The sequence below is a fragment of the Chrysoperla carnea genome, chromosome 5 (assembly GCF_905475395.1).
Source record: "Chrysoperla carnea chromosome 5, inChrCarn1.1, whole genome shotgun sequence".
In the NCBI taxonomy this organism is placed as follows: Eukaryota; Metazoa; Arthropoda; class Insecta; order Neuroptera; family Chrysopidae; genus Chrysoperla; species Chrysoperla carnea.
In genome coordinates this window covers 74887183-74913860 of record NC_058341.1, presented here as the reverse complement: position 1 = coordinate 74913860, position 26678 = coordinate 74887183, and the positions used below count along the sequence as shown (strand labels likewise).

Here is a 26678-nt window from a genome sequence, read left to right as displayed (position 1 = left end):
CGCTACTTACAAACCATTGTCAATAAACATGAATGTCACATGAGTTTTTCAAGACTATTACATATCAAACTTTCATAACCATTATACAATTTTTTTATATTGATAAAAATATTAAAAGTACCTACGTACCTGATCACAACATTTATAATAATAATGTCAGTAACATTGTATGTATTCTACTTCTTCCCTTTTTAATTTTGATTCGAATGTAACACGACTTGTAGTGTTAAATAAATTTTATAAAGAGTGTATTTTTTTAAATAGTTATTAAAAATTAAATATTTGGTATTGTACGACTATTGTTAAGTAATTGTATTTTTTATAAATGTAATATAATACCTGTACTTTACTATAACAAATAGTCATACTATTGTCAATGTGAAGAAGTGAACACAAAAAAATTGTCTCTTTTGTATGGAACTTTTTCATAAATAATGATTCAATCAATTAAATGGAAATTCTTTTATATTATTGAAGAAGACACTTCAACTAAATCTTGTATTATGTCTTTAAGCTAGTAAACCAGTTAGTACAAGAGACGGTATAAGGTCTGCATTCAGCCATTTGATAACCAGATGAGACATATTTTTAATGGAATCTATTTTCAAAAACACATATCATAGTTTTTCTATCGAAAAGTGTTCATGGATATTTCTTAAATTAAATTAACTTAAATTATTAAATTATTAATTAAATTATTAAATTAACTTAAATCAATTTTTTCCATGAGAGGAATTTTCAGGTAAGCCCTTACCATTATTAGCCAATTGCCGAAGAAAATGAAGCTATTGCTTTTGTACTTACAATGTAATTTTGAAAATTCTTTGAATGTTCATCGATCCTACCTAATTTTGAATGTTCATCGATCTTACCTCATAGATGTCAAAAATGACCATCACTAAAATTTATATATAGGTATATATGCATATTGATATGTATCTATACGTTTATGTGTCTGTAAGTAAACTCTCTAGAGGTCGCAATTTAAGTCCGATTTGAATAAAATTTTCACATGAGGAAGGGTATTGGTATTTGAAAGGTCAAGTCCGTTAATGAACATCATCGTCCGATAAACAAGGGGTAGAGAATACATAAAGCTCAAAATTTTTTATTTTTTCAAAATAAGAAATATTTTTGTGTTTTGTGATCAATTTTAAGCAAAAAAGTACTCGTATAATTTTTTCTCTAGACGCTTAGTTTTCGAAATAAAAATTCTTGAAAAATTTAAAAAGTAATATTCGATTTTAAGAAAAATGTGTTATTTTTTCAATCTCTGAAGGAATTCTTCTGGTACCAATTTCAATTTATTAACAGATCAATGTAAATCTGTTCATACCTTATAAACGGGTAAGTTAATATAGGTAACTACACCGATCTGTTAAATAATCGAAATTGGTATTAGAACAAAGATAATTTAATTACGAAAATAATGGTATAGGTTTGCCTGAAAAAAACCGTTCTTGGAATAAATTGATTAAAATTAATCAAATTTAAAAAGCCTTGAACACTTTCTGATAGAAAAACTGTGATAGGAGTGTTTAAAAATCAATAAAATATCATAAAAAATGTCTCATCTGGTTATCAGATGGTTGAAGGCCGATCTTATAAAGTCTTTTAGACCAAGTGGAAAACCGCATTAGGGTAGTCTATAGCTATGATGCCTCAAATGCTAAATAACTTAAAAATAATGATAAAATCTTTCAATACACTTAGGCGGGGAAGTGTGCTTTTTAGACAAATAATGTTGAAATTTTGTGAATGTTAGCAAAATTGAAAATTTGATTATGAGCTAAACATTCTTAATGATTTAAGGATTATTTTTAGAAATTATGAAATCTAGTAGACGATATATGGATGTGCCATCACCCCGTTTGGAATAAAAATCTCTGTCTTCATTGCAAATACAATAACTATTAAATAATGTTCAATTTTTCTAAGCACACGTTTTATATAGCCGGTAATACTCTCAGCAATATCCCTTTTTTCTAAAATTTCAGCAGCCTGTATCTAGAAAAAGAAAGCTTATACGCCTACAGTTTAATTGCGTGTTTTGACTGAATCAAGCCTTGCTGTTATAATAATAATAATAATAATCCAGTAATATGGCATTTTTAAGATGACTTTATATTAAAATCTTCTATTAAATGACCAACTGTGGCTTTGTTGACAAAGTGGAAGCGTTTTTTAACCGCGATCTTAGTAAGTGTGATCGAATCTGAAAAAAAAATTAAAGTGGACAAGGGAACGGTCTAGGATGGAGTAGTAGTCTGTGAAGCAACTACAACTCTATGGGTTATATCAGAGAAATGTCACAGTATTAGACAACAACAAAAACACATGTAGGTTCATATCTACCTTTAGATTAATTTATTTAATTAAAATATAAAATATTCTTCTTTTGTTTTTAGCGTTTACAAATATGTCAGTACTAAAGTTAAAATCATTAAATGAATTTAAAAAAAAATAAGAAACTAAAAAAAGATCACAACTTCACAAAAATCACAAGGCGACATAACCTTATTAAAGTAAGTTTTGTTTTTTTTTTTAATTATTTTTTTTGTTTTATTAAAATGTGTGATTCTAGTTTGAATTGAACATTTCCGATTTTGGCGTAAATTCTTCTTGTGCAGTGAACCAATTCACTATCCTCGGTATCTGACCCGTGACTCGATTTAGTCAAGCATTACACGGGGCAGAATACAGCGAAGATTAAAGACCGCGAAGTTCAGCTCCGAGCGAGTTTTCGAGACACCCGTAAATAGGGCTGTCTAAACTCGTGGTCAGCTACCTTCTAAGCGCGGTATTGGTCCACATACACAACAAAATTTATATATTTTATGAAAATCGAATCGGAAATGTTCAATCGCTTATTTTAAAACTACGTATATTAATCGTTTTTTTTTGAATTTTTTTGTAGGTAAATCTCCAATTACTAGTAAATACGGATTAAAACAGAAGGAAAATAATAACCGTACCTTAAAAATCTAGGAAAAACCACCTGAGGATGACCGAGCGATACACAACCAAACAAACAACACCAGCCGTTGATGAAATGTCCAGGTATGATTAATTTGTTTAAGAATAGGTCCGCTTCTTTGAAGTAAAACCAATTATCTTTATTTCCAGATTAAATTGCCCAATCCATCAATTGTACGATGTAATATTAAAACGTGCTCGCGTTGCGGGCACGAACGTGTATGTTATTGATTTTAATAAATTTTATCTTTGATGTGTACCATTCAACGGTGATTTTTTCAAGAGTAATTCCGTCGTTGATTATCCCAATCCATGAATTGTCGATGTAATATTAAAAACGTGCTCGCGTTGCGGGCACAAACGTGTAAAATTATTAATTTTAATAAAATTTTTATTCGAAGTGTACCCTTCAATGGTGATTTTTCAAGAGACCTAATCTTTAAAATTGTCTGAGCTTTTTAGCTCCGTTGTGTATTCATACACCGAACTACGTTGTTTTGTTTGTTAACTTTTAATAATTGTTGCGCAGGGTGGCCATTCACACGTTAGCGTGTACTAACGTCCGTTCACACGCTAGCGTGATTTTAATTCAATTTTTTTTTTTTTTGAGTGGTTTTTCTTGTTTTTTTTATTTTGTGTGTGTGTTTTGGATTTAAATAGGTTTTTTTTTTTTTGTGTGCTTCTTTTTTTTACTTATTTATTTATTTCTATTTTTTTTTATTTTTTTATTTTTCACTTTTGTACATATTTCTTTTCGTGTTCGTGTGTTTTAATGATTGTTACCTTTTCTGCTTCAATCCGTATAATGTTTTTGATCGTGCTTATTACTCTAATTTAAAAGATTTTTAATTACTGTCAACCAAACCTACAATCAAAATACTTTGAACCTTATTGAACGGTTCAGTAACCTTGTCTGAAAGGAAGGCGTAGTTTGCGTCATTCTGGTGAATATAACCCTATAGGGCAAATTTTTGATTGTACCTTATCAGGACGTCTTTCATGTAGACTAAATTTTCTACGATATGAGACTACAACTGTCTTTATACACCTAATAGTTTCCGAAATATATCAGAGCTTGTCGATTATAACCCTAAAAGGGTAGATTTTAATCGTTCCTTATGAATATATTTTTAAAGTAGACTAAATTTTTTACAATATGAGACAAGAATTATCTCTGTAGACCTAATAGTTTCCGATATAAGGCCTTTCAAAGTTTATCATTTTTTCGAACTTTTTTCAATATTCCTCATCATCTGACATAAGACAAAAAACGCAAATAAAGGATGTGGTCACACCTGTTAAAAGATTTAAGTGATGTTGGACCGGGCAAATAAAAGACGACCGATGGACATCAAGAAGCACGAAAAGGATATGTATGGTAATAAAAGAACAAAATGTAGACCAAGGCGTAGATGACACCATGATCTGAAATTTTTATCACAAGGGGCTGTATTGATGCTGCTATATCTAGCCCAGTATTGATGACCACCAACATCAAAACAAGGCTAATTTGACTGTCTATACCTTACACGCTTAAGCTTGAACTTTGATCTGGGTCTTACTTCTTGGTCTTGTTCCTGTTGTAATTAACCGGTTTTGTCTAGCATACTTAATGTAATAGGTACATTGATCTTACTCTTACACATGCGCAATATCAAGACCAATCAGTAAGACAAAGATGGTAAGCCTATTACACTTAATTCGTTAAACAAAGATAGTCTAATTCAGTCTTGATTTTTGCCATGGTCTCGCTCATTACTATAGCCAAGGCTGGAAAGCTCTGGAACTCTCTTGAAGAAGCATTTGTCTCATCTATGGAATAACAATCGTACACCCTTCAGGCCACAAGAAAAGTGCTTCACACTAGAGCCGTAACAAGGCGAGATTAGAGATTGTCTCGATCTTAAAATTTTCTTTGTTGTCTTGTTCTCGAACTGAAAGCTTAGTTTCGTATTGTTGTCGAAAATCAGTCTCAGTTCATTATATTATCTTGTATTATCTTGTCAAGTTCTTGCCTTGACTTAAAATCAGTTTTTTCAATCTCTCTCTAGAAATTAGTCGAAATAGTATACAAAATTATATTTCATTGGTTTGACTTTTATAATTGCTATATTTTTTAAATGTGCCTTGCATTTGTTATTCAATTTTAATTCTTTTATAAATTGTACGAGCTTTCAAAGTAATTTAGTTTCTTATTATAAAATTAATAATGTTAAATGATTGTAAAAAATCATATTAAAATCAAATTATAAGATATAAGATCTTATATGTTTATCATAATACTACTATGTACGTACACTGTCGTAAGCAACTTATTAATACGATAATAAAACTGATAAAGTTAATAAAATTAATTCCCATTTTTAAATAATTCATTTTATCCAATATAATTATCAGGTAAAGAGAATGGAAAACAATTATATGACTGAGTTAATTGTTCAAATACCATGTATCGACAATTTTGATTACGCAATAATTTGTTTTTTTACGTCATACGTTTAGATATTTTCCTCGTAAAATGACTTGGAAAGGAGATTTTATCATAAGACTGTTTTTTGATGACATTTTTTTCAATATGGAGTCACAAGCGTCAAAAATACGAGGTAACAAAATAGAAATTCGAAAAGAACACCTCAAATTCTATAAAATCAACTATTTTCAAAACTGCCGAAAAACTTTCCAGGTAAAACTATCAGATGATTGTACTAAAACTTACAAATTAAACTTTGAATTTTAGTTATTGGTTATCAGAGTCTGTACATATTTACCGAATTAACTAAGCAACTAAAAATTTATTACATTTGTATGAAATACTTATGCCAAAATAAAAAATATCATGAGAATCCAACATTATATGATAGAATAGAGTATCTAATTCAAACGCAGTATGCAAACACTTAACACAATTTTATTTTCATATATTTACACATAACATGTTTTTTATACCATGTATATATGTAATACTTCTAGGTATACTGAGTTTAGTTGCAAGATTAAAACGCTTAAAAATATTTTATTAATTAGTAAACAAAATTTTGGTTTATCAATTAATTATTTAATTTAGGTGTTCATAAAATCATCTTCAATTCAGTGTTTCATTTCCGGTTGCCTGTCCGTCTATCCGTTTGTCTGTGGACATGATAACTCAAAAACGAAAACAAAAATTTAAATGTAAAAAATGTGTCTTATAAAAAACTAAGGATATACCAGCGGTCCAGCGCCGGGGCAATGTTCGATAAAAGGCTTGTTTTTTCTTTATATGTAGAAATCTTGAAAAGTCTTCAAAAGTTGGCATATTAACATTGGGCTTATGGGAAAAAGGTAGATGGATGATTGGTTTGCATAGATTTCTCCAAAACCAGTTCGTAGAACTAGTAGAACTTAATAAATAATTACAAAAATAAAATAAACCGTTATGCTGAACTAATTAAGGATGTATGAGCACGGAAGTGCGGACAAAAATTTTAATAAAATAAATTGTTTTTGCTTTTTGATGATAAATTATGTTATAACTTGACAATATAAGATGAAAAGTAAGAATAACATTTTTCGATATCTGGAGTAATTTTCAAAATATCGAATATTTTTGTTTAATTATTTAGCTTCCGATATTTCGCAAACCAAGGCAGATAACGAAAAATTGTACCTATTCTTATTTTTCGTCTACATTCATGAAGCTATAATAAAATTCATTATTAGAGTTGAAAATAAGGTAAAAAAAATTTCAACCACAAGTCTTCAATCTTGCCTTGGAGCTTGCAATACCTTCAAAAACTTTTGTTTGAAACATTTTTTCGTTAACGTCACGTTGGCATCCGTGAGGACTCAAATTAAGACAAAACCTTGGAGTCCAATTGCGGCAAAACTATGAAGTTATAGGCAGTTGAAAATTTTCAGATGGCCTAAACTAGTGGGTCTTGTGAAACATTCTCGAGAAACGAAAAAAATTCTAAAGAATACTTTTAAAAATATTCGAAACTTTCTAAAACCAAATAAAAGACGTCAGCTACCGTAATTGTGTTGGTTTTTTTAAATATTCTAATTTATGAAAAAATAATGCAAGCACTGCTATTAAAAACCTTGCATTCATCTTTTTTCAACGATTAACTCAGTCAATGGTTTTTTTCACTTGTTTTTTCCTAGAATACGCAGTTTGTATAATGACTGTAACAATTCTGCTCCTGACAGGACAATAATATGATTATACGCACATATTTATATTTTAATATAATTTTATATTTTTAAAATGAATGTTTTGCGCTAAGGATAAAAAATCAATTTACATTCACAAATAAGCTGTCAATAAAAATCAAATTTTAGTTTTAATATGTTATAGAAAGTTTAAATATTTTTAAAGTTAAATACAGGCTTATTTCGAATTAGTTCTGCAAATTTTTCTCTAGAAATCACATGATTTTATCCACCGCTGACTTTGAGCTCGTATTTAAAATGGCTAAATAAAGGCATATAAAAAATGTTTACAAGAAACGGCTTCTTCAATTTATTTTTAGTGGCTGCATCTGTTCTTCATCTAAATGTGTTGGATTATTTGGCTTGTCTATTAAAAGATTTGTCAAAAGAATTAATTTTTCCCAAATTTCGCTGTATTAAAAAAGCGGTTTAGTAAAATTTTATTATTGATAGTTAATTTTCTCACAATACCTTATGAAGTATTTCTGGCATGTTCTTGTAACTGCTAAAGTATCAAACTATGAATAATCGACAGAGACAGAGATGAACTCTTGACGTATTTATCAGTATATCTCAACAGACTTAAAGATCTTGCACCATTTATTACTTTAAGCTTTTGAATGAGGCAAAATTCAAAATTCATAAAATTTTTTTAGAAAATGTTCTAAACGTTTTTAACAATAGTAATTTCTACTATAGAAGTAAAATGGTAGAGAAAAATGTTTCAATTAGAATCAAAATAACCGGTACGCATGAACATCGAAAACAAATGTGAATAGTAATAATGAACCCAAAACATAAACGGATGTTTAGAATGAAAAGTCATTTGCATATTATTAACTTTGAACAAAGGTAATATAACATGTCAATGAATTGAAACAACAAAAAATTGAGTGTGAACGCTTCTATATATAAGGATAAAATAATATATACCTAACCAAATATTAAACGAATGTTTTAAAACACAAAAAACTTTATCAAAATTTCAAAAACTCAGCAAAAAATCATCGAATTAAGAACCACAATACCTGATTTGAAAACTTGCAATTTTTAGTTTTGAAATCTATTGCTCATAAATTTGTATCTCCCCTTGTTATTATCCCTAAATTTTATATAAAATTTTGAAGCGTAACAAAATTTTAAAATTATTTTACAACAATTTGACACTGGAAAACTTGATTTTTGTTCTTGAAAGAAATTGGTCTGGGAAATGAGTTCCCGTATGAGCTTTCGGACCATTCGAAAACTTAAATTGCCTTCTTTTTCTCTCTCACTTTTCGTTTTTAAGGCATTTCATTACACGGAACTGTTCCATTTTTGGGTCTTTTTTCATCTGCCTGCCATTTTTAACCCCCGAACAAAAAGGGATGTTATAAGTTTGACCGTTATATGTGTGCATCTGTGTGTTTACCTGTCTGTGGCATCGTAGCGCCTAAACGGATGAACCGATTTTAATTTTTTTGGTTTCATTTGAAAGGCACTTTATCGGAGAGTGTTCTTAGCTATTTCAAGTAAATTAGTGTTTCATACTCGAAAAAACTAAAAAATTGGCATTGATCTTCAAAATCGATTCAGTTTGGTAAAATGTCATAACGCTCATTTAAAGACTTGTGCTTTTTTTGGAATTTATTTCTTAAAAATTAGTATCACCCCTTGCCGCATTGTACTGACATTTTAAACGGTGAAAAAGTTTACCAATATTATAAAAACTCCGAATTTGAAAATTTTCATCTCAACATCAAATTTTTTTTAGAATAATAAACGGCATTGTCTTCGAAAACATTAAACTTTGAGAAAACTTGCTTAATCGTTAGAGCAAATTTTTTTTTCTTGAACATGAATCATTTTACAAATATCGGAAAATAATAACTGCCTTAATCGTTAAAAAAAATGAAGTTATTGACAATAAAATCCGTAATAAACAGGCAGTAAATTTGTAAGTGTCAAAAGAGTTTAAAAATGTATGGTTCACAATTGCACTCCATTTTTCAAACCTTTCAACATTCACAAATTTTTCTGTACTTTTTTCAAGGATAATATTGACAATAACTTTCTTTTAACTTACACGGTAGTCAAAAGCAATTGTCAAAAAACACTAAAATTAAACAAATTAATTTTCATAAATTCGGCAAAATTGTTTTACTTTAGGTTTAATAATCCTTAAAGAGGCATTCCTAATAATCCTTAAAGAGGTTTTGTCATAATTTAGAGCCCGCGTGGGTAAACAGTGATGTTTACGAAAAAAATGTTTGAAACAAAAGTTTATTTTTGAAATGAAACCTTCTTTAGGCTCACTGAGCACTTTTTTGGGTGAACGAAAACCATGGAACTTGCGTCATCGTCATGCGTCTCGTACATACCACATTGAAAACGATTCAACGATTACTACACGATCACTAAAGTTAAGCAACATTCGGTTCACAACACACTTAGTTCTAGGATGGGCGACCGCTTGAAAACACCGTGTGTTGTTCATTTTTTTATAATTTATAATAGTTTTTTATACACCAGTAATAATTTCAATTTATAAATTATTAAATTTTAATTATTTACACAATAATTACACGCATACACAGTTATTACAAAGTTTTCAAGCTTTTACTTCCGTTGTTCTATTTCTAACGGTATACGAGTCTTACGGACCCAATACCCAATTACCTATGTTGCTCATTTACGAACTCAAACTCACTTTTTACGTCCTGAGCATGCCATTAAAATTTCAGCTTGATATCCCTTTTCGTACAGACGGACAGACAACCGGAAATAAATTAATTAAGCGATTTTATGAATAACTATTTGTACCAAAATTTTGTAAATAGCAGCAATATTTTTAAGTATTAAAAGCTTAAGGACTTAGGACTAAAATTAGTGTACCTTGAAAAACTTAGGACTTAAATTAGTGCACCTTGATATATATTTCATATATACGGGGTATAAAAATTAAAGACTCATTACTTAGCACACGCCGTTATGATTGTTTTTTATTTTTCAAGCTCTAAAGTCAAATATAATTAAAGCATAATATTTTCATTTTACGAAACAAATATTTATTACCCAGTTCAAACAATAATATTCATTATTTAAATATCTTCATTAAAAATAGTTTCTTTGTAAAAAGTAGGTAAACGGAGATATAAAAAATTATAACCATGAAAATATGTTTGAAATTCCAGATACTAAACATTTTTATTATAAAATGCATTTGAAATAAAGGATTTTCTACTCACAATAAGAGTGTCCAAACTTTCAACATAATTTATATTTTATATATGAGACAATGAAAAGAAGAGAAGTTTGTGACGTAAGTATATCGTATATTATCGATAATTAAATTAATTTTAATGTTAATGTATTTAAGAGTGATATTAAATCGTAGTGATCAATTTAAATTAAACATAACTTTTCTGTAAAGAAAAGTTGTGAAAATTAAATGTTTCTTATTTAACCTAACCTTTTTGCTTTAACCTAAACAAAAAAATGTGTATCTCATAATTCCGAAACTGCTCGAAAGTATCACATTAAAGTGTGACTGCAAATAGTATATACGGGGTGTCCGGTAAGTACTGCACGCTTTTTTTCATCAGGCAGAAAATAAAATTCTGAGACGAAAAATCCTCTTTCATTTTTTGATCCGATGCACGGATTGTTGGCTTTTAATTAAAATAAGCAGCCAATCAGAAGCATTGTAACTAAAAATTAAAACCACTCGATTCTGACTGAGACTGAATAATTAATGATTTTTGATAGATTAAAAATAAAATATTATATAATTATTATCGTTATTAAAACAAAAAAAAATTATAGGAATTACCTTCAATCTTATGGCTAATTTATCTTAATAACCAATCAATCGATTTCATTTTTGTTACCATGGTGGTGGAACAGAGAATTGTATGCCCTTTCAAATGAGATATCATAAGGTAGTGGGTGCAATTTGAAATTTCAAAGTTAGGGTGGGTGGGGAAAAGGAATTAAACCTTGAATTCTGTAGGTTATACCAAATACAAGAACACACCAAAACCAAATCAAAATTAAAAGAAAAACTCCCTCCCCCAACCCGACTGGTTCTCGTGGGAGAGAAAGACCACGACCCTCTAAAGATGGAGAAAAAATCAGATATCCACATATCTGCATTTAATACTCGATTCTTGTACTTTGAATCAAGAATCGAGTATTAAATGTAGATATGTGGAACACCTGAAACACTTGGAAATATGACAAGCACTAGAAAATATTATAGCAAATTATCGAGCGTCATGGAAATCTTCAGAGGACTCCTTTGTCGTAGGACAAGCTGTTACAGAAAACGAACCGACTGCCAGTACTATGTTAAAAGTAACTTTAATGAAACAAATATAATAGTAAATAGTTTATGCAATAATATTGTAAAGAATTAACAGCATGAGATAGATTTCATTTAAAACATTTTTTTTTAATGGAAAGGGTATATTTATGTATGGTAAATAATACCAGTCAAGTAGCAAACGCAGATCTCCTTCGAAAAGTTTATGCGAATATAAAATTCTTCGATGTCTTTTTAGCTTACTTTTAAGGGAATTTGATCTGACGCCGGGTCATCTTCAAGAAAGATGAAGAACTTATAATGACCCGGCTATTGCGTTTGTACATACATTCCATAGATACGACTTTACTTTATAAACAAATATTACCTAAGCAACGCTTCATGTTTGTATACCATCATCGCGTAAAATTTTAAAAAGTACTTCTTTACTTTTTATTTCCATTTTTAGCTTTCAAAATTTTCATATGTAAGAGTAAGATCTTTCAACCTCAACTAAACGGTGTGAATTATATTCGACTCATATTAACGTTATGAGCCAATAAAAATCACTTGGCATACGCTTAGTATAAATTGAAAACAGAACCCGTTTTAGATAATGTTGATGATTTTTCCAACATTTATTGCACCGTGATGTCCGTCGTAGCTGCAGCTCCTATGTGGTTAGTGTTAATTATAAGTACATACATATATCACACAAAATAGGAGAAAATCCTACCCGTTTCCATAGATACAAAGAAAAATAATCTAAAAATAAAATATTTATTGCATAGTGTATATTTTCAATTATATTACACATCTATGGAGAGAAAATAAAGAATATGTTAGATTTCATGTTCATTGTCTCCCGAGGTGAAGCCGAGACATTCATGATAAATTCTTTACTTGCTTCGGTGGTCTGTATACTATTTTCCATCTCGATGGAAGTGGAAAGCGGCAGTGGGGTAAAAGTTAACACCTTCCGCCCGGAAAAAAATGTTTGGACTTGCATTTGTCTACATACCACGTACACTTAGCCTCTCCAGACAATTTGCATCATATACCTATATTATGTACCTAAAGTATACTTATATAACTATAGTACCTTTAAAAAATAACCATGATGAAAATCCTAAAAAATTGAAAAAAAAAAAAACAAAAAAAAAAACAAAATTTAGTTTTTATAAATCCTATTAAAACAAAATGTTAATTTAATGAAATAATTACTCATTGAAGAGAACAAAATTTACGTTGTCGTCATTTTCTTCAAATATTATCTATAACTTTACACAAAGCCACTTTAAATTTATTTCCTCGGGTAGCATGCACTAAACTAACACCAATTCAACGTATCATACATTTGTTGGTACATAAATATATACAAATAATAAATTGCATATAATTATTTTGAAAAAGTATAATATATAAGTATTTTCACAATTGTGAAAATTTTAATAATATACAGGAAACAAACACTCACACTCAGGAAAATATATTATGTTGTATAAATCTGTGTATGTTTTATAGTTTTAATTTTATGTTTAAATCTTTTAGAAATTTATTCAACACTTGTTTTAGTTTAAGTTTTATATTCGCAATACTTCAGTCTAACAGTAGTAAGTACTTTTGACGAATATTTTATTAAAATTTTCAAATTGTATATTTAAAAGTTTACATGGAATTGAATTAAAATTTTTGAGTATAAGTTAAGACGGTGCAGCGATATTTGAGAAAATACTTGAAAAAAAAGTCTACTACTAAACCAAGACAGAATTGATAAATAGTGAGTAATCGGGTGGTGCAAATTGAATCTACTAAAAAAGCGGCACACTTCCTGTTTAATACTACAAATTTTTATCGCCAGTTGGCGGGATTTATTTGATTTGAATTTGAATATATTTATTAGCCTATAAAAATGGTAATTACAAGTGATGCCATCTGGTAGTCGAAATTGTAACTGCTGTTTCGAGTTTTCGGGCCATCTGGTTGAGGAGTTGCAACTCTCAGTTATCAATAATAATAATAATAATAATTAGCCACTGGACCCACTAAGTGGGTATGGGCCTCTCCTCCATTTTTAAGGAAAAGTAATTTTACATTTTTTATGTTTTTAGATTGCTGGCAAGATTTTTATGGCATTTTTCCACGCATGTCTGTCCCTTGCAAATCTGGTCCACTCGTTACCAGCATAGCGTTTAAATTCGTCCATCCATCTTATATTCTGCCTTCCTTGCCTTCTTTTGCAGTAATTAGGTGTCCAATATATTAGTTTTTTAGTCCATCGGTCATCTTGCGTTCTTAGAATGTGACCGGCCCAAGACCACTTGAGTTTTTTTGCCATGAAGACCGCATCTTTAAGATCTGTTTTACGACGGATACTGTTGTTTGTTATTTTATCGCGTAGTCGTATATTTAGTATTGCTCTTTCCATTTTTCTTTGACACACTCCTATTGCTGTGTTTGTTGTGTCTTTCCTAGACCAAGTTTGACATCCGTAGAGCATTACCGGTAAGATGCATGTATCCATGACTTTCTGCTTAATTGTCCAATGAAAGTTTCCTTTTAAAATTTCTTTTAAGGACCAGAATTTCTTCCAAGCTGTAATACATCTTCTTTGCACCTCTTTTGTTTCCTTGTTAACGAAACTAACTAGCTGTCCTAAGTAAATGTAATCTTCGGTGTATTTCAATTCATACCCTTCAATTGATATTTTTCTGTGTGTACCGTTGGTAATGATTGCAGTTTTATTATAATTGATGGATAGCCCCGCTTTTTTAATCTCTGTAGCTAGTTCCATTAACATAGTCTCCAGCTTTTCAGCTGATTCAGCAAAGATTACTACATCATCTGCAAACCTGAGATTGGATAGATACTCTCCATTTATATTTAAGCCATAACTATCCCATTCCATATGTCTGAATATAGTTTCTAGGATGCAGTTGAAAATATCAGCGGACAGGGGATCACCCTGTCTCACACCTCTATTTTGCTCAAAAGTTGGTCCTGATATTTCTGTTTCTACATACATCTTATTATTGGTGTACATTTCTTTGATCAGATTTATATATTTGAAGTGTAATCCGCTGTTATATAACGCATATATCATATATTTATGAAATACAGAGTCAAATGCTTTATTGAAGTCTATAAAGGCCATATATATTGTTCTTTGGTACTCTGTTGTTTTTTCAATAATTTGATTTATAGTTAAGATGTTGTCCAATGTTGAAAAATTTTTTCTGAATCCAACTTGGTTTGGAGATTGGTATTCATTTAGTATTGGAGAAATTCGTATTTGTATAGCCTTGCTAAAGACTCTGTAAACAGCTGATGCGAGGCTAATTGGCCTATAATTACAAATATTATTTTTTTCATCTTTTTTATGAATTAGTGTAATTTTTGTCAACCGCCATTCTTCAGGAATTTTACCAGTTATTAATATTTTATTAAATAGAATTTTCAGCGGCTCACATAACACATCTTTGGCAAACTTTAAATGTTCATTTGTAATTCCATCTGGCCCTGCTGCTCTTTCTAATTTTAAATTTTCCAATACAAATTCTATCTCATCATTTAAAATTGGGGGTATTTCTTCATCAGTAATATTAAGATCAAACTTTGTTTCTAGTATTTCTGACTCCCTTTCATGGCTGTATAGATTTTTATAGAATTCTGTGGCTATAAGATTTATTTCTGTGCGATTGAATTGTTCTTGGTCATTGGAATCTTTAAGCGATTTTATCCACGAGCGTTTATAGTTGAGTTCCTTGTTAACTTTTTTAGTTGACGAATTGCACTTTTCTAGAATATCGTTAATAATTTTTTCACGATAGGCCTTAATGTCTTTACGTATAGCCTTTTTAGCAAGCTTTTTGGTTTCACGATATTCCTTTTCTAGCTCGGATGTTCTCGGATTAATATTTTTCATTTCTTCTCGTTTGGCAATGATATGGAGAGTTTTTTCCGTTAACTTATTTGTTTTGATGTTTTTTTGCATACATTTGTTTGATTCTTTAGCACTGTTGATAATGCCGTTTTTTATCAGATCATAATATTGGTTTGTAGGAATATGTTTTTCATCCGTTGGTATATCCAGATTTTTCTTATCTCTGCGGTGTACTCATCTTTATTTATATTATTTACAAACAAACTTTGTTTCTGTTTATGCATTTCTTTTCTGGTATGTTTAGAATTCATCGCCAAAGATGCTCTCAACATTCTATGATCAGTGTCAAATTCAACACGATTCAACACTTCAATGTTATTTATAATTTTTAGATCTTTTATCAAAATGTAGTCTAACTCAAACTTGTCTTTATTTGGAGATAACCAAGTCCATTTTTTATTCTGCCTACTTTGGTAGAAGGTATTGCCAATTTTTAAATTATGACTAGACGCGAAGTTTAATAAATTTTCACCACGATCATTTCTTTCGCCAAAATGATATTTCCCTATCAAGTGTTCTTCTCCTGGATTAGCTCTCCCCACTCTGCTATTAAAATCTCCCATGATTATAAAATAATATATTCTTTTCTTATATATTTTAATAGTTTCTTCCAATTTGTTATAAAATTCTTCTATTTCTTCGTTTGGAGATACAGCTGTTGGGGCATGTACTTGAATAATTAATATTACCATTTTGTTAATTCTTATTTTTAGCGTAACTATTCTTTCATTAATTGGTTCAGTTATCAATAGCCAGTTACAAAATTCCCAAAATTAACCAAGCTCAAGTCAAATATCAAAAAAGCATATACCTAATATAATTTGAATCAAACAACGTCAATGAACCTCATTAACACATATCGTTAGATTATTATCAGCGGGTATTTTGTGAAGATAAAAAAAAAAAAAAAAACATCGCGCGCAGAAATATTTGCCGGAGTAGTAAATCTGTTTTTTTCTATATTCAATGAGTCACCGTCATATTACATTAAACAATCTTTGCATAACCTTTTTTAGCGGATAGTTTCTAAAAATATAACTAATACATAAAAAAGAACCATTAACGGTTCAGTTTTTAGAGAAAACGGGCTCATTTTAAACTTGTCTACTACTTTGTATGATATTGTATGAGGTTGCTCATGCATTTTAACGCTGAATTGTGGAGGAGAAATAATAACGATTAATTGACGATTTTGAATCCACTTTCTGAGGTCAACTCCTCAAAAACAGCTCCGATTTTGATGATTTTTTTAAATGACTCTTTTTGTATATTATTTAAAATCAGAAACATTTCAGGGGAGTAGGGCATAACCTGGATGGGGGCATAGCCAATGTCGCGACTGATATATCGACGCCCAGCCCAAATCGCTAATGATAGAAGTTTCAAATTTCGAGAAAATATTGATTTCCTACAATAGGTGTCACAGAAGAAAGGGTTTTTCGAAATTCATCCCCAAAAAGGGTGAAAAAGGGGATGAAAGTTTGTATGAAAACATATACATTTCATTTTGGAGTTCACTACCTAACCGACTTTAAAAATTCTTTCACCAATAGAATGCTACATTATCAGTAAGTAAAATGGGCTATATTTTATTTTCAAAAACATTAAGGTTCCGCAACAAAAGTAAAAAGCCATTAAATAGTGAAACCGACATCGGTCACTACGTAACCGATTTGCTGCGTTCTTAGTAAGTAACATGGTCATATTTTCTTTTCAAAATTATTACGAATTCCCACTAAAAGTTACAATCCATTAAATAGTGAACAAAAAGGAAGTTAAGAGAATCGAAGGCTATAACGTGGATAACTGCTAGTTATTTATATTGTTTAAGCAATATTTGTGCAATTTATTTAAAAGGTTTACTCTTGCGTGATTTTTTTCCACAAAAAATATATTTTAACTTAATAACAATAAAATTGCATTCTTACTTTTGGTACGGAACCCTAAATTTTTGGAAATAAAATACAACTCATATTAATTGGTGATAATATAGCATTCTATAGGTGAAGGAATTTTTAAATCGGTTAAGTAGTGAACTTAAAAATGACGGTTTATATATATTTTTATGCAAACTTTCATCGCCTATTTGAAACCTACTTTATGAAATCAATATCATTTTAAAATTTCAAACTTCTATCATTAGCGATTTGAGCTGGGCGTCGATATATCATTCGCGACATTGCCTATTCCCCCTCCAAATTATTTCCACCCTCTGAAATTAAATTAAATAATATACGAAAAGAATCGTTTTGAAACAAAATCATCAAAATCGGAGCCGTTATTGAGTACTCGATATAATACAGGTTATATAGAAGCTCGTTACTCATGTCCATAATACACTAAATTACAAGAGTTACTTTTTTACTTAAATAGGTTCAGTATCACGTACTGAATGTAAATGCACAAAATCCTTACAAAAGTAGGCGGGGGAAGTGCCTCCATTTTAAGGCAAACCGTTTTAGGCTATATAGCTGTGCATTTTAGACCAAAAATGGTAATAACCTTTATTCTAGATAATAGAATTACCTACATTTTTTGTAAAATAATTTTGTATTCACTGTTACTTCAAATGTTAAAGGCTTATAAGACTATGACGATTTACTATTTGACTATTTTGTCCGATATCTGTTGTAATATTTGTTTAAATAAGAAAGTGATAGTTACTTTTATATTTACAAATTTCCTAAAATTTTTACTGTAAACTTTTGTTTTTTTTTTTAAATTAATATTTTTGAAGTTTACTGTTGCAACCACCGGGTGCAAGATTAATAAAAAAGAAGTATACATAGCGTAATGATGAAAATTCTATAAATATATGAAAAATCTTAATGTTAGTGACATTATTACCCCCATCCCATTTTTTTTACCATTTTTGGCTTAAAGTGCACGGCTACGGGGTTATAGGCCGTAACGGTTTTCCTCAAAATGGCGGTGTTTCCACCCTCTAAATTTGTAAGGACTTGGTGTGTATACATTCAGGACGTGATAATAAACCTATGTGTTGAAAAACATAACTCCTGTAAATTAGTGCAAGAAAAAATTCTCAATTATCTGTAGCTGTAATGTAACCTTGAACGCGTCAACAATATTAATTATAGAAAGTTTATAGTAAAAGTTTTAGAAAATAATAGATTTAAAAGTTATTAGCATTCTATTGTTTAAACAAATATTAGATGAGATTTCGGTCAAATAATCAATAAGTAGATCATCATAGAAGTATAAGTCATAAACGGTTGGTGATGCAAAAAAAAAATATTTTTCTGCAATAAAGGTTATTACCATTTTTGATCTAAAGCGCACGGTTATGGAGATATAGCCCGAAACGGTTTTCCTTAAAATAGAGGTACTTCCCCCGCCTATTTTTGTAAGTTAGTGCATTTACATTCAGTATGTGATACTAAACCTATTTAAATAAATAAATAAGTCCTGTAATTTAATGCAGAAAAATATTCTCTGTTGTCTGAAGAACTAAGAATGTCTATTTAATGTATGCTTTTATTTGAATAGTATCTCAAATATAAATACAGATATGGATGGCTATTTAGCAGCTGTTTTGTTGACTATATTCTCTATATACAATACTAGCTGTGAACTACCCGCTTTGCTGGGTAACATCCCCACTTGCACCCCTCCCTCCTCATTTCCTTGCGTGGGATAACATTTTTGTAATGTACACGTCATGCTCTTTTATTTGATACCCCACTTAGGTATATTTGTAAATATTCGATAATTCCTTCCTTAATCGATGCACAACTTTTTTATTTTTAGAAGCATATCCCTTTCAACCCCTATTTCAACCCCTTACTCTACTATAATATGGATGTATTATACATAAAAACCTTCCTCTTGAATCACTCTACCTATTAAAAAAAACATCAAAATCCGTTGCGTAGTTTCAAAGATTTAAGCGTACAAAGGGACATAGGGACATAGGGACAGAAAAAGCGACTTTCTTTTATAATATGTAGTGATGATTAATACAAAAATCCTCGACTGTGGTAATTTTCAAATTTTTTTTTTCCTGTATGTACTAGAGAAACCTACAGGATAAACTCCATGAGTGGTCTTTCATAAATATGTTATAAAAATTGAAACAATTTATTTCTATACAAGATAATAAACAATATAAATGAAATGTATATAAAATATAATTATAAATATAATTTAATTCGTTATAATTTAGTTTGGTAATAATAACATTTTCCCCAGGGTTGTGGGATAACTCTTGGTACATATATGCTATGTGTACGTATAATATAATGAACCTTATATATTTCGGCTCCATATTATTGTAAATAATATATATATATATATATATATATATATATATATATATATATATATATATATATATATATATATATATATATATATATATATATATATATATATATATATTATATTATGTATCAGACTGGAATTGGAACTTACACGATACTAGCATTATACATATGCAGGGTGCTCTAAAAAATTAATGGATTGTTTTTCGCGTTCCAAAAATTGAACATTTTAAATCATTTTTCTGCAAACGCGAAATTCCATCCCACAATATCTTTGTAAATTTTTAAGTTGAAGTGACCTATATATGCCTATATCTCCGTAACCGTGATTTTTATATCGAAAAAGGTTCTTATATGTTATTACTCTAGCAAAATTTTTTCCTGTCTTCTACCCTTATTCTTTTATCAAATTCCTTATTTCTTTATGAAATTCCATGATTCACCCATCATTTTCAAGTTTATTATGTCTCAGTTTGATGAAAAATGTACCGCGTGGGAAAAAATGCTCTCCTAATACTCTAGACATATAATTACTATTTTTACTACATGTTCTCTTAATACTTATTCAAGAAAATTTTATCCCATGATTCTTAAATTGCGCACAGGTATTTGTCGGATTGTTCATAGAGCGGATGCTAGATGGACTTTAGCGTGGAAAATATGAGAACCGCATTTTGTCAATTGATTCTTATTCGTTATAACCGGAAAATGTTCTAGAATTTCAATTCACGCCCGAGTAAAAACTACCATTTGAAATATAACCCACGTACAAAATCGATTCCTCTACCAGTACCAGTATGAAACAATCCCTCGTTCGATCAATTGTAATCTCTAATTATAAACTGGGTGACCTGGTTTTCACGCTCTATTTTCATTTTCTTTGGGTGTGAAATTTAATCATTTGTAATCTAATTTATTTTACACGACAAAAACATTTTGGCCCATCATCTTAGGAGATCCAACCGCATCCAAATTTTTACTTTCAAACGGATTCAAATGTGTATACATATTCAAACTAACTCCAGTTAATGCCAAAATTACCATATTTTGTAAAGAAGCTGTTCTAATTGAGCTCCGTCCATACTTAGGTAAGCTTTAGGTCTGGATTCCTACATTTGATATGTAGTAGAAAAGAATCTTACAAGGAAGGTAGATAGGAACACATGGTTCAATCCAACGGCCGCTTCGATCTCCAAACTTTATATCAATTAATTATTTTTTGTGGGAATGTCTGAAAAATGTCAATTCTCTATATGTGGTGATGATACTTGCCTGGATTCGTGAGGATCTCCCGTTTTGCCTTTGACGGGTGACAAAAAAAGCTTTTCAGCGAGACTGGAAGTATCATCTCCACACTGTTTATCTTGATCTGACTGTGCGATTGTGGAGGAGGTATAAGAGATTTTGAAAAATCTTTTTACAAGAAATCAAGTGCAGTTAATGAGTATAAAATCAAAGCCGACTAACTAGGTTTTTTGACCACTAACCGATTTTAATGTTTAACATCTCGTTTTGTTCGTAAATGCATTTAGAAAAGCTCCTTAAATTAGTTTGTGAGCCTTCCCCTTCCCCTTTCGGAAATTTGATTTTTATGCCCCAGAGTTTCCAACATAAATTAAAATACCAGTTTGGGAGCTTTTGGGATTCGAATCTGACTCTAAAAAGTATGAAAACTGAAAATAACAGCCGAAAAATTCTGTTTTTAGCCGCAATCCTTATGTCAAACCCCGATAATTTAAAACACAACTTAAATGAATATATGAAGAAAATAATATTGTCCTGAGTGTTTTCGACGACGCCCAATCTAACCATGAAAAATGTAAAAATTCAAAATGGCCGCCGAAAAATTCAATTTTACCCTACTCAATTATAACAAATATGTCAAGAAAATATTATTATTCTGGAGTTTTTCGAAGTCGCTGAATACTAATCTGAATTTAAAAAGTTTGAAAAACCACAATAGTGGCTAGATAAATCATTTGTAGACAATTTTTCTTATTTTTACTGATAACGCAAAATATAGACCCAATTTTATTGATAAAACAAAAAGATTTTCGTAGTGAATATATCACAAAAATAATGCTATCCAGAGGGTTTTCGTCATCGTAAGATTCAAATATGCAATCAAAAAATTTGAAAATTCAAAATGATAACCGCAAACGCGATTAAAACACCCTACATTGGTGAATCCAAATCTGAACTTGAAAACTGTGCAAATTCCAAAAAGAGGTCGGGAAAATAAGTTTTTGACCACAAATTATATTATAACTAACAGAACAAATATAAAATCAAACTTTATTTTATTAAAAAAATTCTTTTTGTACCTGTTTAAAACTTAATTATTTTTCTTATAATTAATACAAGCATATAACAAATCTTGAAAAGTTCATTCAAATAACTTTTTTACACCAAATATTATTTTTTTCTATCCAGAAAAACTAGTGGGATACCAGTATTTCTTAATTTTAGTGCCAAATTTCTTTCATTTTATGAATAAGGTTGTTAAAAATATGTTCTATAGCGAAAAACTGAATTTTCCGACCGGAAGTTTTTGTTCTAAAAAATGAATTTCTAAAACTGAAGTTTAAGAAGTTCAGCGTCTTCAAAAACTCCCAGAATAATACTAATTTCTAGGCATATTTTTTTAGTGTAGTAGCTCAGAAAATAAAGTTCGGAAACTAAAATCCCCGACAATTACAGAATCGCGCTCTTAAAAGTATGAAAAGAAGAAAATATTTATCTGAAATTATTTGATAAGTAAAATCATCATTACAGTCGGAGGATCTCTTTTTGGTTGTGTGGAAAACTGTTTAATCTTAGAGGTCCCACAACTGAAATGGCGATTTTACTTATCATAAATTATCTTAATGACGATTTCACTTATCATAATTTCAGATGAAAATATTTTCTTGTTGCCATACTTTTAAGAGCGCGATTCTGTAACTGTCGGGGTGTTAATTTTCGAATTTTTTTTAATCAAACCATTTTGGGGTTATAATTTCGTGAGAAACTATAACTACATACATATATTTGAAAAGTGGTTTCATAGCTTTATGCCTTCTAGAGGGCGCCGTATTCAATAATTTCCGTTAATGTGACGGTAGATAGTGTATAACCAGAAGACGCTTCTAACAATACCTCATTTGTCAAATTATGATAAGTAATTTAGAAGCTCAGAGGGAACAGATGAAAATACATATATTTTAAACTATTTTGCGGTTATAATTTTGAGATTAAGTACAACAATGTATATTTTTTTAAAGGGCTAATTACGCCCTTTAATTTGATACCAAACACGCTATAATAAAATCGAAATTTGTTTTTCGAATAACTTTATGTCCTCTTGAAGGTGGCATATTCCAATTTAATGTGACGCCAAATAGCCTTTAATCAGTGGGCAATCAAGACGCTTCTAACGATACCTCATTTGTCAAATTATGGTAGGTAGTTTAGAGGGAACAGGCGGAAATACATTTATTTTAAACTATTTTGCAGTTATAATTTTTACTTTAGTGTAACAATGTATATTTTTTTGAAAAGTCCTAATTACGCCCTTTAATTTGATACCAAACACTACTATAATCAGCGGACGATCAAGACGTTTCGGGAATCCTGGGGCATAAAAGTTCAATTTTCTATGAAGGGGAGAGGAAGACTCACTAATTTGAGGAGCTAGCTGCACTACTAAGAAAAAAAGAGAGAGGAGCGTTAAAAATTGATCACCCAGTACATATACTTATATTTATACATACATATACATATACATATATATATATATATATATATATATATATATATATATATATATATATATATATATATATATATATATATATGTATATATATATATGTTTCTAATTATTGCATACGTATATTTGATTACACGACAGTACCCGTCGCCGTATGCTCATAATTTTATGGAAATAATAAAATTTGTTAATTACTGAGAGAATTGATTCCACATTAATTATTTATAAAAGAATGTATAGTAGGTATGTATAGGTAATATAATACATTAGTACCTTTACATACATTAATATCGTTAACAATTATAACGGATGGATTTACGATTTGCTATTAAACTTATTGTCTGTCTGAAAGACTCTCAAAATGAAAAACTCCATTTTTTTTTTTGCAAATAAAGACTTTTAATGGCGTGTAAAGGGATTTTTGAGATCGCTGGTTTAGAAATTTCAGTCAAAATTTTCGTTTAAGGTTGCTGATCTTGAATTTATGATCAGATTGATTCAATTTTCACCCCCCCAGCCACTCTTTTAGACCACATTAGTAGATCCTCGAAAAAATTATTTTTTTGAAAATTTAAACCTTTTAAAATGGTGTGCGGGAGTTTTTAAAGTTGCTTATCTCGACCCCTTCAATTATAATTTTTTTTGAAAGGGGAGTTGAAAATTGAATCATTTTGATCATGAATTCGAGATCACCGACTTTAAAAACTACTTTTAATACCTTAAAAAGCCTTATATGCCGTAAGATTTTCAAAAAAATGGTTTTTATTTCGAAGGTCTACTTATGTGAGCTAAAAGAGGGAAAGGAAGGGGGGGTACAAATTTAACGAGCGACATCAAAAATCCCCTTATAAAAATTTAATTTGCAAAAAAATGGTATTTTTCATCTTCAGAATCTTTCAGACCCCCGCATGGGACGGGGCGGGGCATAAAAGAGTTTATTATTAACAATATCCTAAATTTCGAATTAATTTAGCATTTTGACCTTTTTAAAGTCTTTTTAAAGTTATCTGCTTAACTTCACGATATAAACCGCCTTCACCCCAATGGCACGGGAGCTAAAATTTAAAAGTTCCGCTTTAAGCCATATAGATTTTTTTAGGATAATTTTTTGAAGCCAATGCAAAAAAAAAGCAAGTCAATTCACCCAACAAACAATTTTTTCATACAAATAAAAAATTTCGAACAAAAAATGTTACTTTTTTAATCAATAACAACTTCCTAATTTTTGAAGTGTTGTAATCTATCTGTTACCAGTTATGGAGTAAAGTGAAACTAAATCATAAGAGTTTTTTTTTTATTGAAATAGGTTCTGCATTACGTACTGATTGTAAATGCAAAAAATCCTTAAAAATAAGGGGGGACAGTGCCTTCATTTTAAGAAAAACCTTTTTGGACTATATCTCCAAAACCGTGCAGTCTAGATCAAAAATAGAAATAATCTTTATTGTAGACAATTAAATTTCCTACCCTTTTTGTATAATATTTTTTTTTGTAGCACTAATCGTTTATGACTTATACGACTATGACGATTTACTTATTGATTAATTAATCGATATCTCTTCTAATATTTGTTTAATGAAAAAAATGCTAATAACTTAACTTTTAAATCTACAAATTTTCTAAAACTTTTATTCTAAACTTTTTTTTCTAAATTTAATATTTATGATGTTATAACACGTTTAATGCTGCAACCACCGGGTGCAAGATTAATAAAGAAAAAGAAGTATCCTTAGTGTAAAGATAAAAATTCAGTAAATATCTGAACATGTTAATGTTAGTGACCTTATTATCTATAAATAATTTGCCATTTTACCTGCTAAGGCAGCGACCAACTCTTGAATTTTTTTTTTTTTTTAATTATAAAAAAAACTTTTAACAAAAAGAAAACCGACTTAAAAAATAAAACTTTTCCAAAGAAATTAATATGTACTAAATAGTAAAAAAATAACGATAATATAATGTAATTAAAATTATTGTTATTATTGTCAGTCGCTGTCAGCCAAGGAAACAACTCAGAACATTTGCTACATTTGCTTGGCCAACACCGACTCCGAAAATAACAATAATTTTAACTGCATTATATAATCGTCATTTTTTTACTTTTTAGTGCATATTTATTTGTTTTGGAAAAGTTTTTCTTTTGAAGTCGGTTTTCTTTTTGTTTTAAAATTTTTTATTTTGTGATTTTTAGTAAATCTGAAGTGCACTTACTAATTTGTCACTAAAAAATAATCATCGAAATTGGTTGGCTTGATATTAAGTTATTCGTTCTCTTGTCGTGCATACTCAATGCAAATTTAAGACTCTTATGGTTTTCTCATGGTTGCCTTAGTCAGAACTGGACCAAAATAAAATGAGACCACACAAATCGGTTCACCCAGTCAAAAGCTCTGAGGCAACACACTTAAAAAAAAAATTACAGTCACATTGGTAACCTCCTCCTTTTTTGTTTGAAGTTAATAAAAAAAATTGACTAAAAAGATAATTAATTTAATTATCTACAAAAAAGTTTATAACCATTTTTGGCTTAAAATGCCCGGTTACGGGGTTATAGGCCGCAACGGTTTTTCTCAAAATGGCGGCACTTCCTCCCTCCAAATTTGTTAGGATTTTGTGCATTTACATTCAGTACGTGATACTGAGCCTGTTTAAACAAAAAAATGACTCCTGTAATTTAATGCAGAAAAAATTTATCTGTAGTAGTATTGGTAGAGGTAATAATTGAATAGATAGGTTGACTATAATATACACAATCTCTTACGATAGCCTTGATGCTATTTAAATTAATTAATTAATTTAGTTATATTAATTTTATATTTTAATCAAAGTTTCAAAACCATTTGTATCAATTCACAGATTATTATTATTTTTTTAAATTATCAGTAAGTATAAACTCTCAAGCAACTACTATCCCTTTTCTACCAACCAATTTTATCGTATAGGTACACAAGTTTGCGAAACAAACGATGTCCTATCAGCACAAGTACGTAATATATTTGAACTCACCATAATCTAGTTAAACCATGTATTCGTTGTGTGCGTAGTCATGGTAGGGATAATAAAATCGATGCCAGCGCTTTAAGTGAAAAATTTTGGAGATAAAGGAGGCTGTTATGACTAATTTGCAATTCTTTACATGTTAATGATATAGAAACTGTCAAATTAAAATGATTGAAAAACACTAATTAATTAAACTTAATGCATTAAAAATTGTGAAAATAAGAAATCAAATTGTACAAATATTATTTTTCAAATGT

The 26678-nt window shown here is 29.8% G+C and overlaps 1 protein-coding gene and 1 long non-coding RNA gene across 2 annotated transcripts in view; one reads left to right on the top strand and one right to left on the bottom strand.

The window, feature by feature from the left end:
• LOC123299607 (ice-structuring glycoprotein-like) overlaps positions 1 to 26678 on the bottom strand; it is a 489510-nt gene that overhangs the window by 301918 nt on the left and 160914 nt on the right. The gene's annotated exons all lie outside the window — the stretch shown is intronic.
• LOC123299616 lies at positions 2321 to 3243 on the top strand. Its single transcript, XR_006535351.1, has 4 exons — positions 2321 to 2339; positions 2409 to 2525; positions 2918 to 3060; positions 3127 to 3243. It is a non-coding gene; the product is annotated as an uncharacterized LOC123299616 (long non-coding RNA).